At 39.1% G+C, this 19,677-nt stretch overlaps 1 pseudogene; it reads left to right on the forward strand.

Annotated features, from left to right (window-relative positions):
- Positions 1–14,915: 14,915 nt before the first annotated feature.
- On the forward strand, positions 14,916–15,914 carry LOC131397894 (vomeronasal type-1 receptor 4-like; annotated as a pseudogene).
- The last annotated feature ends 3,763 nt before the right edge of the window (positions 15,915–19,677 follow it).

The raw sequence follows: 19,677 nt of genomic DNA on the forward strand, positions 1-19,677 counted from the left end.
TCATAGGCCAAAGGAGAATGAGAACCACCTTAGACAAAGACAAAGCCTGTCAGGAGGCTAACCATTACCGTTAATTTTTATTGAATCCATTTACAGGGATTGCTGCATTTACCCTTTCAAGCCAGGAGTCAGTTAGTTTTTCTGTATAGAGAAAGAAAATAACCTAGCCTGAAATAAAGAGTTGTTCTATATACCTTGCAAGGATGGGTGCTGCTGGTGAGGTCTCTTTGTGTGGGGGCAGATCCGATCTAGATAATCATGGGAAGGTAGGGGTGCAAATGTCCTAAGATTTATGTAGGTAATTGTGTCTAATTGGACAAGTACAGTTAGAATTGGAGAAAGGGAGCAACAAGGCGTTTTATGTTCTGGTCATAAAAGCTATACTCAGTAAGTGACTTCTAAGAGGGGTCGAATGTGTTTGCAGTGACATTGAGAACAGAAGAGAAATTGATCACAGGGAAGACTGGGGCTTTCCCCATTATAGGTAGGTTGGAATCTTGGATGACATATCCAGCATCTGAAAGGTTACCCCCTTAACAATGGTATGGGAGATACAGAGGAGCGTGTTATCTTTACAGGCCAATGGTTGAGCAAAGGAAAGAAAGAAGAAAAGAAAGAGTTTCTTTTTTAATAAAAGTATGAAATGTTGATCTGATTTCTAGGGTGGAAGCAGTCTACCTCAATGTCAGCTTCTTCTCTTCCTTTTCAATTTGATCAGAGGTCTCCAGCATCTGTACAGGACCAGATGTCAGGTGGAGCCTTCTTTAAGTGTGAGATGTCTACCCCAGGCTTAATGCCTTCTAATTTCACAGCAGTGTCAGGGTCATGAGCACTTAGTAAGTTCCCTTCCAACAGGGTTTGAGAGCTGTGTTCCTCTGATGACGTGTCCAGAATACCCAGTCACCAGATTCCAGGCTATGTCCAACAGGATCCTGTGAACTGGGCTTCAGGAATGCTACTTTAACCTGTTAATGATAGGGTTTAGCATAAGATATTAAAGAGTTATAGTAGCTAGTCATACTAACATGAGATATCAATGGGTCAGCAGAAAGTTGTATACCAATGGACATTGGTCTGACAGTGAGTATTTCATGAGGAGTGAACTTATGTTTCCCAAAGAGAGTACTGAGAACAGTCAGCAGGCCTAAAGGGAGGCCAGTCATTTCAGCAAGTTTAGAGATTTTTACTTTCAGCTCCCTTTAGTTCCTTCAATCTTGGCTGATGATTGAGGCTGATAGTGGCATTAGTAATTCCAAGAAGTTTGCAAGGTTTTGTTATGGCTCATATGATTTGTCCAGTGAAGTGAGTGCCTCAATCACTAGAGACTGTGGAAGGTATACTCTAAGTGGGAAACAAGTTTTCTAATGATTTCTTTGCTAATATGCAGGCATCAACTTTGTGACAAGGGAAGGGTTCAACTCATCCTGAAAACATACGTACAATAACAAAACTATATTGGTAAGCCATACCAGGTGGCAGTTGAATGAAATCCAGTTGCAGGTGCTCAAATGTTCCAGAAGGAGGAGACGGAAGCCTTTTAGGAAAAAAATAGTTATTCCAGGATTATGGACCTGACAGCTCAGATATTAGGGGTTAACTGCTGTTGAAATTTTATAGAGGTCTCCCTACCAATGTCTATGCCTAATTTGAGTCATCTTAAATGCACCATGCTGGGTGATGGAATTTAAAAACTAAAAAATGTGTATGCCTGGGAGAGGGGTACAACCAAGTGTCCATTTGGCTTTCCCATAGCCCTGATTGTTCATTTAATTTACAACCATTGTTTGTCCATCTTAATTTCTCTGATTCAGGAGCAAACTATTACATGTTGCAAGGGCATCAGTATGGTGCCAATCTGTCAACCAGGAGTTAATTTTCATAGAAGCAGAATGGACTTCATCCATGTGTGCCACAGTCTTTAAAGATTCTGTTGCCACTGCCTTTGCATGAAATTCTGCCAGGGGACTTTCCTGATGATCAGATTTAGTCTTGTTAGTGTGAGCCTCAATTTTGAGGATAGCAATTTCAGAAAGTAAGAGGTAACAGTAAGGAGACCATTTCCTTTTTGTCCATTTTTTATTGGAGTGCCAGAGGACATAAGAAAACCTCTTTGTTCCCATAACATCCTGAATCATGGACAACCCCAAAGGTATACCAGCTCTCAGTATAAGTATTAACAGATTGTCCTTCTAATAACTGGCATGTTCTGTAAGGGCATGGAGCATGGAGCTCAGCTTGTTCAGCTGATTTAGCTTGTGGGAGGTTTCTCCTTTCAAGTAGTTTGTATTGGGTAGTAATAACATAACCAGCTTGGAAATTCTCTTTTTCATTTCTACAGTATGACCAATCAACAAAGCAGAACACATCAGGATTAGTAAAGAGGTGTCTCATAAATTAGAACTCAGTGTCACAAAATGAGATGTTATTACCTGAGCCATGGGGCTTGCCTTCAATAGGCAGAGATAGTAATGGTGGAGGATTAAGGACTTTGCAATGTTTAAGATGTAGATTATATGATAAAAGCAGAAGGATCCCATAGAAGGTTAGTCAGCCAGAACAGAACTGTTGAGTCACTTCACAGTTAAGAAAATTTTGGATAGCGTGTAGAGTTTGTAAATAAAATCATTTTGTAGGGTTAAATATGCTGAGTTTCTACTAATTTTGCATCTGAAGCTATAGCCTTAAGACAGCATTGATAAGCAGGAGCAACTGCTATAATAAAAAACAAGCCTGTGTTTATTGCCATATTCTTGTGTGAACACTGCCAGGGCCTAGTCATCTCTTTCCTGCACAAATGAAGTAAGATATTTGAATAGATACGTAGCCCTAAAGCAGGTGGTTCTTTGCAGCACTTGTTTTAGTCTTATAAAAGCTTGTTCATATTTATTTTTCCAAGGAAGGGATTCAGGGACTGAAATTTGGTAAGTTCCTAAAGTGAGGAAACCAATAGAGGAAAATTAGGAACCCATAGTCTGCCATAACGAGCCAAGCCTAGAAATCTACTAAGCTGTCACTTAGTTGTAAGCCTAAGAAATTCTTGGATTAGCTTAATTTTTTTGGAGAAAGCTGGATTGCTTCAGCACTTAGATTATGACCTAGGTAATGAACAGGGTCTAGAGATAATTGTAATTTCTCTTCAGAGACTTTATGTCCTTTTTCAGCTAACTGTGGCAGCAAATAAATGGAATCCTTTATGGACACCTCTTTGGTTGCTGAGCACAGCAAGAAGTTCTCTACCTGTTATTAAAGGGTCAATATCCTGGGGATCAGGAGGATGCTTTAAACTTGGAGTACACAATTTGGAGAAATAAGAAGGAAGCTCAGTGAACCCTGTATACTTGACTGTCCAGGCACATGTTGATTGTTTCAAATGAAGGCAAATAGATATTGGCTGTTGGGGTCTACTGGGATGCTGAAAAAGGCTGAACAAAGGTCTACAACAGTGATCCATTTTGAGTTTGGTGGAACTTGTGATAATAGGGTGTTCAGGTGTGGATCAACTGGGAAGCAAGGATTAACTGTCTTGTTAATAGCTCTAAAGTCCTGGACAAATCGCCACCCGTCGCATTCGTTTTCTGAACTGGCAAGATCAGTGTTTTACAGGGGCTGGTACAGAGAATGATCACCCCCTGGGGGAGTAGGTCTTCTACTATGGGTGTGAGGCTTTGTATGGCCTCAAGCTTTAATGGATATTGAGGCAATTTAAGAAGAAGTTTAGTCATATCTATCTGGATCTTTATAGGTTCTGCACTTCTTGGTCTTGCAATATCAATTTTAAAATTTGCCCACAGATTTTTCAGATACCTCAATTATGTGAGAACTTTTGTTGGAATTCTCCCTCTTCTATGTCAAGGGAAGATTATAAAGACCATAAAAGATCAGGTTTGGGTTGTCAGGAAACTCTAAGGTGAGGTCTCCATTGGAAGCAAGGCATGTTAGCCATTTTAATTTGGAAAGGAGATCTCTACCATCTGGATTGACTGCGGCTGTATCGCTTCGCGAGAAAAGGAAGCTTTTCAGAGTCTTTTGTACTGGTTGATATAGAAACTATCTTTGAATTTTATCACATGTCTCTACTATACAAAACTTTTCTTCACTGTGAGCGATTTTGTCTTATGAGAGGGGGATTTAATGGAGAAAGCGTAGCTCTGATATCAACTAGTATTTGGCAACATTTCCCCTTAATTTTAGTTTTAGTTTCCCCTTGGCTGTTTAAAGGAATTCCTGTAGCAGTTACCAGAGAACACCTTAGAGTCCTGTCAATTTTGAAAGGGGCCCATATGGGGGCCTTTGCGTGGGGGCATTCTATTTGATGTTAAAGAATTTGCATTGGATCTTTGAGGGCAAGATTTTCCAGTGTCCCAGTTGACTACCACTCAGACATTGACTTCTAGGCCAGTGTTTTGATATTGGACACCTAGGAGGCTGCAGTGGAAGAGGTCCACTTATTGTTTCAGGTCTCTGGCCTTGGAGGAGTTTTAGCTGTAAGGACAACTGCTTGACAGAATTTTTTTGCTGTCTTGCTCCAGGATCCTCTCAAGAGCTCAGATATAGTCACAATTTCAGTCAGTCTGGTGGCTTCTCATCCTATTTTCTGCCTATTTCTCAATTTACAAATCTCAAGAGATAATGAACTTAGAAGCAGACACCTAGAGAGGTTCGGTGACCTTATTTATTGTAGGAAACTGGAATGCCATAGGAAGAGGGCTTCCAGATGGGCTTTAAAGTCTGCCACAGATGCATCTTCTTTTTTGTTTGCATGTTCGTATATTGGACCCAACCATGCAGGCAGGGAAGGCTCTTGGAACAGCTTGCAAAAGTTCAGTGGCTATTTTTCGAGCCCCTTCCGCTCCCACAGGGAAACAGAGTGAAGATCGAGGATCTCTAGTATCATCCTCATGTTTTTGCCATTCCCCTTCTTGCTTCCACTTTTAGGCATCACCAGGTTCTAAAAACATGTGCACAAGCTGAGAAAGATCTGGTCTTCTGGGGTAATAAGCTCTAGGAATAACTCTAAATTCTTAAAAAATCTTTTCGGGATCCACATTGGGTTTAGGAAATTCTTTACCTGTGTCTTTTAGTTTGGTCTTTTACCGAGGGGAGAAAGATATCTCAAAAGGTTTGTCTGCAACCTCACGTAATTTTATTTTAATAAATAACTGCTTAATAGTCTCTTCAGAGTGGAAAGGCAATTCAGACAGAGAATCAGTAAACATGAGCGCTCAGGTAAGGAAGGATAGAGGAGAGCAGCGGGAGTGACATCAATCCCGTCATCTTTTGTTTTAGGTGCTTTGTGTCTCTAATTTCTCATTACATTTGTTCATTTTGCTACAAGTCTTTTAATGAAGCTATTTTGGAATCTTGCAGCCATTTAGAAGCTTCTGTATACCAATTAAAATAGGTATCCAATTATGTTTGTTTAATTTAGGAACCCTTGTTTTCAAGTGCACTTTTTAAATAAACGATCTTGTCTAATTACAACATTCCCTGTAACGGCCACTGTATATCTAGGTTGTTTTAGTCAGATTTTTCTTTTTGCTACACATCTACAGCTTTTGGGACTATAATTCTTAGACATGAAATAAGCAGTTGTGCCAGAAGGGGGCCTAAGTGACTTTTAGAAATTACAGACTCCATCTCTTTTCAGTAGCCTTTTAGTCTCTGGGAGCCAGATTAATACCTAGAAGGGACATGGTGCAGGGTTGGAGATTGTGTGGTGTTTTATAATGTACCTCATTGCACAGAAATTTCTTTGAGTTTGGCAGGTAACCTGGTGTCAATCTAACTCATTCCATGGCCAACTTATCCTAACATGGGAGTCTTTGATTTAGGTGGTGAGCACACTAACAGCATTTAAGTGCCTGACCAGTGCCTACAAATTTTTGTGGCTCTCTGGATTCTGAGATCAACAAACGTTTTCATCAGTCTTTATTTTCACAAACCCAGACAAACAACCATATGAACCTTAACACACCATCATTAAAGAAAAGATGTTACTGCAAATTGGCCAAGAAAAGTACCTGGGTATATCACTCACAATTCTCAAACTAGAACTTGGGACTAGGGAAGATGACTCAGGCTAGCAGACTCCACAAATGAGGACTAAAGACTGGATTGGGTTTCCAAACAAAAGGGAATTGGAGACTGGAGTCAATTAGATAGGGAGATGGATGCAAGGAAAGCAGAGCTTAATACTGAGAGGAACTTACACATGGCCCTCAGGAATGGTGAGAAAGACAGAGATCTCAAAAAGAGTTTGTGAGTACCATGTCTCTGCTTCTGGTTCTTCCCAAATGCCATCAGAATTTCTGTTCGCATCTCATCTTTGCCACAAAATATGGTAAATAAAAATTTCACTGAGTAAACTTCAAAGATCTCATTGGCTTTATGAAATGATGCATGAATTGAGCATCAGCTCATCTAGCTAGTAGGAAAAGCTTTGAGGAGCTGTACAAAATGGAAGGTTTTTGTAGGCAGAAGGGGGAAGGACAAAGAAAGAGCATATTAACTCATTTTCCTTTGGGGGATGGAAAGGGTCTACGTGGCAGATTACCTTATTAGTGCTGACCAGAAAATCTCAAACTCATTGGATTAGTTTCCATTCCTGAGAAAGGTTGAAACTGCAGTGACATGAGGTATTAGATTTTGAATTGATGTGGGCTTAGCATAAATGACTCTATTTTGGGGCTGCTGTTTCTTTTCAACCTCACAGAACTGAGCTGCATCCAGAATCTGCATTCAGTAAGTGGTTCTCTATCTCTTTGGAAGATATCTCTAGCGTTGGGAGGCCCTAACAGATCATCATTCTCTCAAAATTCGTTGCCCAGATGGACAATCCACAGCTCCAACCCTGACTCTCAGTCTTGCTGGGCAACCTTAAGCTGGTAAATGCTACTGAGAATGCCAAGAGGCACCTTCTCCAGCACCCAAATGAACACATGTGAACAGAGTCAGCCCCGCCCTACCCTGTCTGCTCCACCTGGCCCCTCCCACACTAGTTCCTGTACGTATGGTGCCTGCAGATGCCCCTCTCCCAACATCTAATCTTTTAACTGCAAAATCTGCATAGCATCATGGGGTCCTCCGGCTTTCACTAATAGCAGCCTCATCCCTCCCCACATAGATGACATCCAGATTCCCTTCCATTCCTGACCTATTGCTAAATGCCAGGAACCAACAGTATTTGTCTTCAGATGCGATGGTAATGTGTCGATGCTCAATTGTGCTGTGCTTCTTTCTCTTCATTGGTGCTACTGAAAGATGGGTCCGGGGAGAGTAGCCACCCTACCAAATGGACCGTCCTAAAAATGAAAATTCATGGCCCCACCACAAACCTGATGAACCCTAATGCCATTGTAGATTGGCATCTTCCAAAGAATCTGCTTCAACAGGATCCCCAGATGATCTGTATGCTCATTACAATTTGAGAAATAGTGTTTGGCTAAATGATTCTCCATGTTGGTTTCCCATTTAGGATCACTTGGAGAGTTTCAAGAAACACCTACACCTGTGCTATCATATCACTCCCTACTTCAGTTATGTCACATGTTAAGCCCTCGGGATGCATTTATGAGAGTGGAGCCCAAGCTCTGGCCCAGGGAGAGGTAACAGAGGTCTGCTCTATGTTGGTTTTGTGGGGGAATTTCAGTTCAATCTCATCCCCAATGCTGTAGCAGGATTTGAGATGTTTCTAGGAACAGAATGTCCCTGAAGACAGGAGAGGAGTAATTCATTTTATGACCTTCAGATCAAATCTGTTTGTCTTTGAATCCCTCCTGTGGTGAAGGAAAGGGAAGGGCAGTCTTTTCTGCATTTCAAGGTCCTTCTGCCTATGGATATGGAAGTGGCAAGGGAAGGTGTACTCATTTACTAGGGCTGCCATAACAAGGATCGTGAACTAAGAGGCTTAAACAACAGAAATATATTGTCTCACACTTCTAGGGGCTAGAAATCCAAGGCAAGGTGTCAACAAGGCCATGTTCCCTCTGAAATTCCTAATGGATGATCTGTTCCAGGCCACTCACTCAGCTTCCAGTTTCTGTGCTTGTGGCAACAAAACTCCAATCCTCAAATGGCATTCTCCCTGGGTCCATGTCTGTCTCCCAACATCCACTATTTATAAGCACACTTGTAATTTGGATTAGGGGTGTGCCCTATCCCTGTATGACCTCATGTTAACTGATTATATCTGCAATGACCCCATTTCCAAATAAGGACACATTCTGAGGCAGTAGGGGTTAAGACTTCAACATATTAATTTTGAGGGAATATAATTCAACCCATAAAAAGGGGTATTTTGGTGCCATAAAGAAAGCATTCACAAAATGTGGTTTTTCAAGATAATGATAAATAGACCTAGAGAAGAAAAGAGAAGAGAAGAAAAGGGAAATTGTCCTTCTTAGGCAAATATTGAGTCCCAGGTCACATGCTGTGTCCTCTCTTGCCCCTGAAATGCCATGAATATTTTTTCTTTTCTATCTTTGAGATGGTGAGCCAAGAACAGAATGTGTCAGTTGTGTGTCTATATGTTTGTGTGTGTATAGTATAAATTCAGGTACAATTTCAGATATATTCTCAAACTGCATAAGAAGTAAGATACAGCTCAGTGATGAAAATTGTTACCTCTGCAGATCAAAATATTATTGGTTATGGGTAATTCATGAAGACTTTGACTACATATTATTGTTGTTGAAATATTTTACTGTTAAATTTGTTCCCATGAATATTATTTTAATTTTACCAACATAACAAATTACCACAATTTTAGCAGACTAACACAACACCCATTTTATCTTCTTCTATTTCTTTTTTGGAAATCTGGTGGACTTGGTTGAGTATTCTTATTAGGGTGTCACAAGCCTTAATCAGCCAGCCTAGACACTCTTCTCAAAATTCTGATGAAGATTCCACTTCCAGAATCTAGAATTCTTGGCAGAATTCATTTCCTTCTTACACTTTCCTCCTGCGCCAATCTATATCCCATCTTCATGCCCAGGAATAGCATGATAAATCCCCCTCATGTTTCAAATCTCAGATCTCCTCTTGTATCACATCTCTCTGCTTTCTCTTTCTGCATGAAGGGCTCTTATAATATGTTGGGTTTACCAGATAATCGAGGACAATCTGCCTATTTTAATCTCAGCTGGTTAGTAACCTTAATTTGAACTGCATAATTCCTTCACAATGTACCAATCATAACCATCTAGGTTATGTTACACACAAGATTGGAGATTTGCCTATATTATTATATGAGACCAGTAAATTTGTTTCAATAAAAAATATATTTTTGACCTATGAATATATCTGAAAATCTATTTCCAATTTACCCCTTGTGATGGTTTCTTATATGATAGAAGCAAAGGGGAATATGTTCTGCAAATTTTTAGCTATCTTGATGGTAAAGCTTAAAAGGTAACCTTGTAAGAGCACAAAAAAGTTAGAATAAAGTGTTATATTTTAGAAATACCACAATAAAGAAAGATATTTTCATCATGTCAGTCTTGGGACATAAAAATTCTTGTGGCGCTAAAGTGTTTGAATCTGTAAGCAGGCCTTTTGAAGGGATGATTTGGCACCTTTTTTCAACACTCAACACTGGATACTAGTAAACAGCCTCTCCTGTTAGACCTGCTATTTGATCTTGTACGCAGTACCTCAAAAGGAAAGAGAACATACTGTTAAGTGCTGTTCCGAAATTTTAGGTGCTTTTCTCTACAGCAGATTAATTTTAAGTAGTATTTAGGAACATCTTATCTGAGCAACATTTTTGATCCTGAGCTGAAATAAGAAAACAGAGGAAATGAAAACAGTTTTTGAAGAGATACATGCAATCCCCTAATCATTGCAGCATTACTTCCAATAGCCAAGATATGGAAACAACCTATGTGTCTGTCAATGGATGAACACATAAAGAAAATGTGATATATATGTACAATGGATTATTGTTCAGTCATGAGAAAGAAAGATATCCTGCCATTTTCAACAACATGTATGGACCTTGAAGACATTATGCTACATGAGATAAGTCAGAGAGATAAAGAATAACACTGTATGAGCTCACTTCTATGTGGAATCTAAAGGAGCCAAACTCATCAAATCACAGAGTCAAATGGTGGTTCCTGTGCCAGATGTTTGGGGAAATAGGAAAGATATTATTTAAGGGTACAGATTTTCAGTTAGTAGACAAACAGGTCCTGGAGAAAACTTGCACAGTGTATTGAATATAGACAATAATGTTTTATTGTAGTCATCAAACTTCTTAAGAATCTAGATCTCAATTATTCCAAATACAGTAAGAAATGACAATTAGGTGACGTGTTAGAGGTGCTATGTCTACAATGGTAATCATATTACAGAATATAAATGTATTCAAATGAACGTGATGCACACCTTGAATTTACACAATGTTATATGTCAAACATTTCAATAAAAAAAGAAACCGTATATGAGTGTTCTATTTTGATCGTAAGTGAGAGAATAGATAAATGAGGGAAACAATTAGTGGCTTCCATTCTCCCCTCTGCCACCTCCATCACCCCTAGACTCATCTCACTCTGCCTCCATGCCCCCTTGTACCTCTTCATGTGTCCACCTGGGAGCTTCAGACATCCAATAAAACTCCCCCCGCTCTGTGACCTCCATCCAGCACTTTTGACTTCAGTATTGGACTCTCCACCTTCATCTTATGACCTTTTCACCTTCAACCCCCTGTGACCAGTATTCTGAGGACCTCATTCTAACCCTCCTCAGCCTTCATCACCTCTGCAAAGTCTGTCACCCATGCCCTCCTTCCTCTTGCTTTCTATCCACACCAAATTCAAATATCGCATCCCATGCCCAGTGACTTCTGTGCCCCTGCACTCTCATTCATCCCAGCAATGAACTCATAGGCATCATCATTCATAGGCACCGTGAACTCATAGGCCCCCAGGAACCCAATACACACCCTGCATCCATTACATCTAACCCTATGATTCCTGACTCTTTCCACTGGGCACTTTAGCTCACATATGCCCACTGTCCTTTCCAGCTGTCTCATTGTCCTCTGCCCATTTGGCCTTCACCCCCGCGCCCATGGTTTCCCCTAGTGCCAGCTCCTGTTCCAACACTCTGCCCAAATTAGACTATCATCTACCAAGATCTGCCTTCCCCGTCTGAATTCACCTTCTCCCCAAACCATGTTGCTTAAGTTCACCCACCTCTGGCCTTTCCTCTCTTTTGCCATTAACTTCCAGTCCCCCCTAGCACTTTAGTTCCCTTGATCTTATCCCCCCTTTATCTCCTCTGATCCCAATATCCCCACACCTTTATTTCCTTGCACAGTTGGCCCACTTGCACTTTCATCTCCAGCATTGCACTATAGTACTTCACAATATTGAAAAACACTTTGCCTTTTCTCTTTTTGTTTGCTCTCTTCTCCTGTGCTCTCTATAACTACAAGCCCCCAGACTCTCTGCATCCCCATGTTATTTTTATGTCTCCTTTGTACTGGGGCCTATTCTCACTCCACTCTATAGCATACTCATACACAGCCACTCTCCAAACAGTCCAAGTTTCCCAGATGTGTCTCGACATAAGGTGACAATGCTCACAGCACATTTGACGTGCTGTGCATTGTAATAAATATTTCGCTTGTGATTGTGGCAGGTTTATGAGGACTTTAAAGGATAGGAAGGCCTCCATTTTTAGGTATGCAGAAGTCTGGAGATACAACTAGGCTACTGTATAAGATCATGTAATTCACATGGACACATGTATGGTGACTGTGATTTTATGAAAGAGTGTAATTGTAAGTTTGGGTGAGTGCGTGTATTTATGAATATTTGCATATGTGAATGTAAATTTTCATGTGTTCGATGTGTACATTAATGTTTGTGAGTGTGCAATAGAAATTTTGTGAGCTAGTCAGTGACTGTGTCTGTGTATAAGAATGTGAATGTGTGTGACTATCTGCGTGAGTGTGTGAGTGTGCATGCACATGACTGTTTGCATCTGTGTGTAAATGAGTAATTGCATGTGTGTAGGATGTTGTCCACAATTATGGCTCTAACAATTGACATGGCAATCGGCAGCCATAGCATAGTGAACCTGCATCAAAGTGTTGATTTGAGTGTAGGAAAACCTAAAGAACTAAATTCAACATATAATTTATATTTATTTTTTTCAGACCTGTCAAAAATATTTTTTTAAAGATTTTATTTATTTATTTTTCCCCCCAAAGCCCCAGTAGATAGTTGTATGTCATAGCTGCACATCCCTCTAGTTGCTGCATGCGGGACGCTGCCTCAGCATGGCCGGAGAAGCGGTGCGTCGGTGCGCGCCCAGGATCCGAACCCGGGCCGCCAGCAGCGGAGCGCGCACACTCAACCACCAAGCCACGGGGCCGGCCCAAAAATATTTTTTAATTAAAGGAGCAACCTTAGTTCCTTACTGAAAAATTTTTTGATAAACTAGATGTAGAGGACTTGGCTGACCATTTGATGGTCTTGAATTAAGCAGGTAGCATTGGCTTATCTGACAGTTACCAGAGTGGTGGAATCTCCCTGTTAAACCCTCTGATCCTAGTGCTTTCTTTGTGAAGGTCTATTCTAGAATTTTCTCTCTTTTTTCCTATTGATATTAGTGTGCTTCTGCTTCCCAACACTAGTGAGACTCAATATGATCAACTATAGTGTCCAAAAACTTACATATTAATTGATATTTAGTTGTGCCAATGAAGGCAATGATATCTGATGTAAATTATTGGCATCATGTTCTTCTTTTCACTTCTCTCTCTTATTAAATCCTTCTGAGATATTTAGGCTTATTCCATTTTCTTGATCGTAATTTACTTGATGGTGCAGCTCAGTTTTCTAAAATGAGGAAAGAACTCACTTTTGGGTAGAACTTCTGGGTGACGTAGAATATCTAGCGAGACACACACACTAGGTGACAGTCCCTCATATGTCAGACCTAAGTATTTCCTTCTCTCCTCCATATGAGCCAGTATTTGCCACCAGGGATCATGGAAAAGTAAGTCTCTCACAAACACTCCAATGGTCTCTTAAGACCTGCTAGCTAGAAACCGGTAGCTGTTCTTGGCAATTAGCAACTGGGAACAAAGTTTTCAAAAATACTCTCACCTCCCAAGCCTGTTACTGCCGATGCTGCTACAGGTGAAATGATAATTGCAGTTCTGAGAGGAGGTGAGGTCACAGAATCACAAACACATATCTCATTGTCTTGCTACCTCTGTCACAAACATAGTGACTGCTTTGACCTTCACCCTTAGCCCACCATCCAGGCAGCAGGAAAGGGTCAGTGAGTTTTCTCCATGTGCATCTGAGAGGCAGAATCTGTAAGGGAAGGACGTGTATCAGGAGTCCGGGTAAGTGAGCATATTGGACACAGGGAATCTTCTGCATGTGAACCTGGTCGAGTGCCAAAGCCACGTAGGAAGGTGGAATAAATCCTGAGGCATGAGCTGAGATAGTAAAGAGAGATGGGGTCCTAGACCTTCCACCAATCCCTAGTGGTTCCTAATGTGATGTAATGTAATCCTCACTGACAGTGAGTGTTGTGGTTTAATCCAAGTGATGATGAAATCTAATTGTTAATGTGCTTAAGGACTGTAGTTCTGGAGTCATTCTGCTGTTCAGCCTACTTTACAGGAATCACAGACATAAATTTCAGGTTCCTAGAAGTGCACCATAATACCTCCACGCTTGAAGTAAAGAGTAGGATGAGCCTACAGGAATCATCTGATCCTGTGCAGAAACAGTGAGTCTAACAGCAGTTGCTGGAGTAGAAAAGTTTTCTCTAACTCTGGGTGCATGAAGTGCTTGATAGATTTAATAATTGTATCTCTATTGGTTATGGAGACACTTTTCCCACTTAAAGTCAGGGAAGCAGCTTTGAAGAAAAATATAACTTGATAAGTTTCAGACAATATTTTTTGAGTCAAATGTATCTTGCGATATTTCTGCTGCTTTTAAATATTGTAATACTAATCCAAAAAATGTATGTCATTAATACAATATACAAGTTTTTTCCTTTACATTGCATGTTTCACATGTGTTTTGTATTCATTATCTTTCTTAAAGCTTGCCTTACTGCTGATCATTTTATTTAACTCAGGCATTAATCAATAGACAAGTACTTGATCTGAAAATAGTCATAATATGTTTCTCTCAGACACTGTTTATCGGGCATCAGGGTTTCTGTCTCCTAGTTCCTGTGACTCAGACCATTGTGATATTGTTCCTGCGATAAAAGCAAATGAGTCTTTTTCTTGCCATCCTAATGTTGAGATATTCTCGCATTCATTAAAGCCAACTTGTGCTGGGGCATGACCTACAGTTTTTCACTGCAACTAGGGCATCTAAATTATATTAAAGTCTCTAAAGCTTCATTCAAAGTTTATATACACCTATAGAATAAATCTTCATAAATAAGTAGAAACTCGTCATAACCAAAATTTTAAAATAAAATACCACCTATATACATTGAAATGACAAGATGCAAAACAAAACTAAATTTATATCCAGTTTATTTGAAGAGCACAACTAACTGGTATTTTAGTATATTATGGATTAAATGCACTATCGTGTCACGAGCCAAGCCAGGCTCAGATCCCCACGCTGCCCCTAACCACAGAGTGAATTTAGAGGAAACACTTGACCTCTCTGTTCTTGTCTTGTCCTCATCTTTGTACGGACTGTAACAGTGCCTGCCCCACGAATTTGTGAGGGATAAAGAAGTTACCACATGTGTGGCTTTCACAGCAGTGATTCGTACATTGCTAGCGTTTTTTAAAGATTATAATTTCAACTCTTGGAAGTCTCTAAAGACAGAAAAACTTTAGTTATTTCAAAGTAGAAACTGTTGTTAAGTGGAGAGTGGTAGATTTCTAAAATAATAGATCTTGTCACACCTATTCCCATACAGGAGCCTCTAGCTCAGAAGACGAATATCAATCACTGAGAACTGACAGGATGACCACTAGGGATTTGACAGTAGGAATGATCATCTTACTACAGACTCTATTTGGAATCCTGGGGAATTTCTCTCTTCTTTACCACTATCTCTTTCTTTATTTCACTGAGTATAGGCTAAGGTCCACAGATTTGCTTGTCAAGAACCTGACTGTAGCCAACTCCTTGGTCCTGTTCTCTAGCGGATTCCATGATACAATGTCACGTTTTGGGTGGTATCAGGTCTTCAACGATTTTGGATGCAGATTTTTCCCCTATGTTCGTGCAGTGGGCAGGGGTGTGTCCGTTGGCACCACCTGCCTCTTGAGTGTCTTCCAGGCCACCATGATCAGCCCCAGGAACTCCAGGTGGGCAGATCATAAAGTGAAAGTTCTCAAGTGCATTGTCCCTTCAATTTTCCTGTGCTAGATCCTGCACATGCTGATAAATGTCATTTATCCCATGTTTGTGAGTAGCAATTGGAGCCACAAAAACACCACAAACAGAAAAAGTTTTGAACAGTGTTCTTCTGTTCGTCATGACAAAACCAGTGACTTATTATATGCAGCATTGCTATCATTCCCTGATGTTTTCTATTTGTTCTTCATGCTCTGGGCCAGCGGCTCCATAGTTTTCATCCCGTACAGGCACAAGCAGAGGGTCCAACACATTCATAGGACCAGCATGTCCTCCAGATCCTCCCCTAAGTCCAGAGCTACCAAAACCATCCTTCTCCTGGTGAGCACCTTTGTCTGTTTTTACACCATTTCCTCCATTGTTCACGTGTGTATGGCTCTTTTTAACAATCCTAACTGGTTTCTTTTGAACATCACTGCAATAATCAATATGTGTTTCCCAACTGTCAGCCCCATTCTGTTCATGAGCCGTGACTCCAATGCATCCAGGCTCTGCTTTGTCTTTATAAGGAATGCAAAATCCCCTAATTTGATCAGAAATATGTGAATTGTTTCTATTTGAACAATGATCATTTAGCAATTCATTCATTGCTCTCAGAGTTCTAAGTAAAATTATGAGTGGCTGTTCAGAGAATGTAAACAGAACATGCAGAACATCTCCTTCAGAGTGACAAATACGTTAAAACAGTAATTGTAATGTAATAATATATAACTATCACTGAAATACTTATGTGGTTGAAGTTTGTCTAATCCCTGCAGTGGAGGAGTTGAGAATTCATGTCATAATAAGCAGCAGGTACTGAAACATTCTGGATATTATGGAGAAGTCTTTGAGTGTGTAGCTTAAATCCATCACAGTAAATTGCCAGGTATGAACTAGGCGTAACATTGTTAAAAGGTGCATGGAAATGGAACAGCATATAGCAGGTCATCACTGAATCTGAAGACAATAGCGCTAGAGGGGAAATTCAATCAGTGAGCGAAGCCTTTGGGAGCCTGTTATGAGTTGTGTACATTATATTCTTAGAGAGGTGGTAGTCATTTACTTGAAATAGAGTTTTATGAAGGGAGATGAGCATGTTTAAACCTTTTCAGGTAAAATGGCCAGATTGATCTGTAGTGGGTCAAAAGAGAGCAAAAATTACATTTTAGCTGATTATTAAGCAACATCAGGTGAGTGTGATAATTTTAAAGATGTGAATTGCATGGAATTGGGATCTGTAGAAGGCAGAGTTTTGTCTTTGTGAAGATGATATGGACATACGGCAAGAAAGAAGTTTGTAGTTTCTCAGTCCTGTCTCTTAAGTTTTGAAATTAGTTTATGGTTTAGACTTCCATTAAATTTGGAGCAATGTGTGGAGCTCCATTTGAAAGGGGAAGACATAAATCCATTCTGTTTATGTGGCATTTCTGTCCCTTCGATTTTCAATGTACAAAGTGGATATTTCTTCAATTTTAGGAAAGATTTTTGTATAGTTTTCTATGTATTTACATTCTTAAACTGATGCAAAGTATTGAGAATTCAACAATTTGATTAAAAATAAGAATTATTTTGACATAAAAGATGTATACATTGAACCTTGTACCACAATGAGATGCCCCCATTTTGGCTCACAAAGGCTCTTCTGTATTTACCACAAATTAATTTACAAAACAACAAGAAAAAAATAGATGGACACACATACCTACAATTACATATGTATAAATACATGTATATCTCTTTCTGCATGTGATCTGTGAGTGTATATGTATATAAAATATGCCTATAATACAATCATTCTTGTTATCCATCAATCAATATATGAAAGTTATACATTAAAACAAATTTAAAAGAGTACTAATTACAATATTGACAAATCTTAAAGTATATGTTATCTGATATGTATATTACCATGCTAGTTGTCTAATTGTTAAAATTCCATAAAACATGTTTCTCATTTTCCCACTTTAATTGTATTATTTGGCCATACCTCTTGAGAAAAAAAATATTCAATAAAGTAAAAAAAAGTTTGATTTTAAAAAGGAGTAATTAGTCTATTTAAGTTTAATATAATTGATACATTTTGGTCAATAGAATTTTTTATTATTTATCTATGTTAACTTCTTTTCTATTATTTTTAAATATACTTATAAATTATAATTGACGCTTTTCTTTGAAAGTTGTATATCATTATTTGTTAGTTTCTACCTAGAAGTTTCAGCATACATTTAAAGCTAATCACAGCGTCATTGTATGTAATACTTTAAATCCCATGTTTACGATATAAGGACATTACAACACTAATCTATTTGCCATATCCCACCTTGTGATTAGTGATATGTATTTTAAAAATGTAAAGACACATGCACAGGTCATAAGTGCATAGCTCAATGACAGTTCACACAGTGAACACATTTTTGTACTCACTACTTAGATCAATAGAGACAATATTGTCAGGGGCTGGCCTGGTGGCATAGCAGTTAAGTTTGCGCATTCCGCTTCGGTGTTCCAGGGTTTGCTGGTTTGGATCCTGGGCACGGATCTACTCACCACTCAGTGAGCCATGCTGAGGCAGCCTCCCACACAGAGGAACCAGAAGGACCTACAACTAGGATATACAACGATGTCCTGGGGCTTTGGGGAGAAAAAAGAAAAAGAGGAACATTGACAACAGATGTTAGCTCAGGGCTGGTCTTCCTCAAAAACAAATAAATAAATAGAAATAAAAAAATAGAAGTATAATGATGTACACCTGAAATTTTTACAATGTTATAAACCAATGTTACTGCAATAAACAAAAAATTAAAAAAAAAATAAAAATAAATAAAAAAAAAAGAGAGAATATTGTCAAACTGCCAGAAGCCACTTGTGCTCCCTCCCAGTCACTACTCCTCAGGGGAACCCCTGGTCTGACAGGTAACAGCACAGGTCACTTTAGCCTGTTTTGCATTTCATAGAAAGGAAATCATAGGGCATCAACTCTTTTGTATTTGGCTTTTGTCATTGCTTATGTTGTTTGTGAATTAATTGCTCCATGTTGTTGTTGATCGTGAGTTCACATTGCTGTATAGGATTCAACTGTGTGAACATGAACCATTAATTTAATCATTCCATTGTTACTGGGCGTGCGGGTGGTTTTCAGTTTGAGACTATTAGCAGTAGTGCTGAGATGTACATTTAGGACATATTTTGGTGGCACACATACCAATTTCTTTTGGCTGTATATATAATAGCGGACTTGTAGGGTGAGAGGTTTACATTTCTTTAGCTTTAAGAGATAGTGCCAAAGAGCTTTGGAAAATGTTTCTACCAATTTCCACACCCATCAGCAGTGTAGGAGATTTTTGGCTTATCCACATCCTTGTCACCACTTTTAATTTTTTTTTCATTTTTGTTTTTCGACTTCTGGTTGGTGTGTAATGGTATCAAGTAGTGATTTTAGTTGCTTTTTTTTATTATCATGGAAGTTGAGCATATTTTCACATATTTATTAGACATTGAGCAACCTTTTTTTTGAAGCATGTATTAGTTTATTATGTCCATTTTTTCTTACATATTTATAGTAGTTCTGTCTATCAGCTGGACATATTTCCTTTCCTGTTTCTCTCTCTTTCTCTCATGATCTCTCTGTGATCTCTCTCATGATCTTTATCTATCTCTGTGTCTCTGTGTGTGTGTGAGTGTGTGCGTCTTGATGAGGAGAAAGTCTTAATTTTAAAATAATTTCATATTTCCTTCTTTATAGATAATGTTTATTATTTTGTTTAAGAATTATTTTCCTGTTTTAAGACTAGAGAGATATTCTTTTTTTTGTTTTATTCTAAAAACGTTATATAGGTATATAAATTAAATTGGAATCCATCCAGTATTATATGTTGTGTGCTTGTGTGGATAGTGAATTATATTTTTTTCTTATAAACTGACAAATTTCCTTTCACCAAGAATATATCATATTATTCTTTCTTTTCATTTGTCCTTACCTCTCTTTGCTCACTTAGGTGAACATTACCTATTTCATGGATCTGTCTTTCCTGTAAAGTCCCCTGGTAAATCTGTGTCTCTTCCTGCCTCCTTCAGTCTTTAACAACTCCAGAGCACCACACAACCAAGGTCAGTCTAGGTATCAAAAATCATCAATGGATCTTTTTACTCAATCAGTTATTCCTAAATTTTAAAGGGAAAGGTGTACCCTGTGGAAGGCAATATTCCATGAAAATCTCAACCTTTTTCACATCTTGTATCCCTTCTGTTCTGGACTACCTTGCAAGGATTTTTGCATAACAGACTGGGAAGACAGCAATAGTGTTTGTCTTGGGGGCAAGAGCTGAAT

The sequence above is a fragment of the Diceros bicornis genome, chromosome 34 (genome assembly GCF_020826845.1).
Source record: "Diceros bicornis minor isolate mBicDic1 chromosome 34, mDicBic1.mat.cur, whole genome shotgun sequence".
Lineage (NCBI taxonomy): Eukaryota > Metazoa > Chordata > Mammalia > Perissodactyla > Rhinocerotidae > Diceros > Diceros bicornis.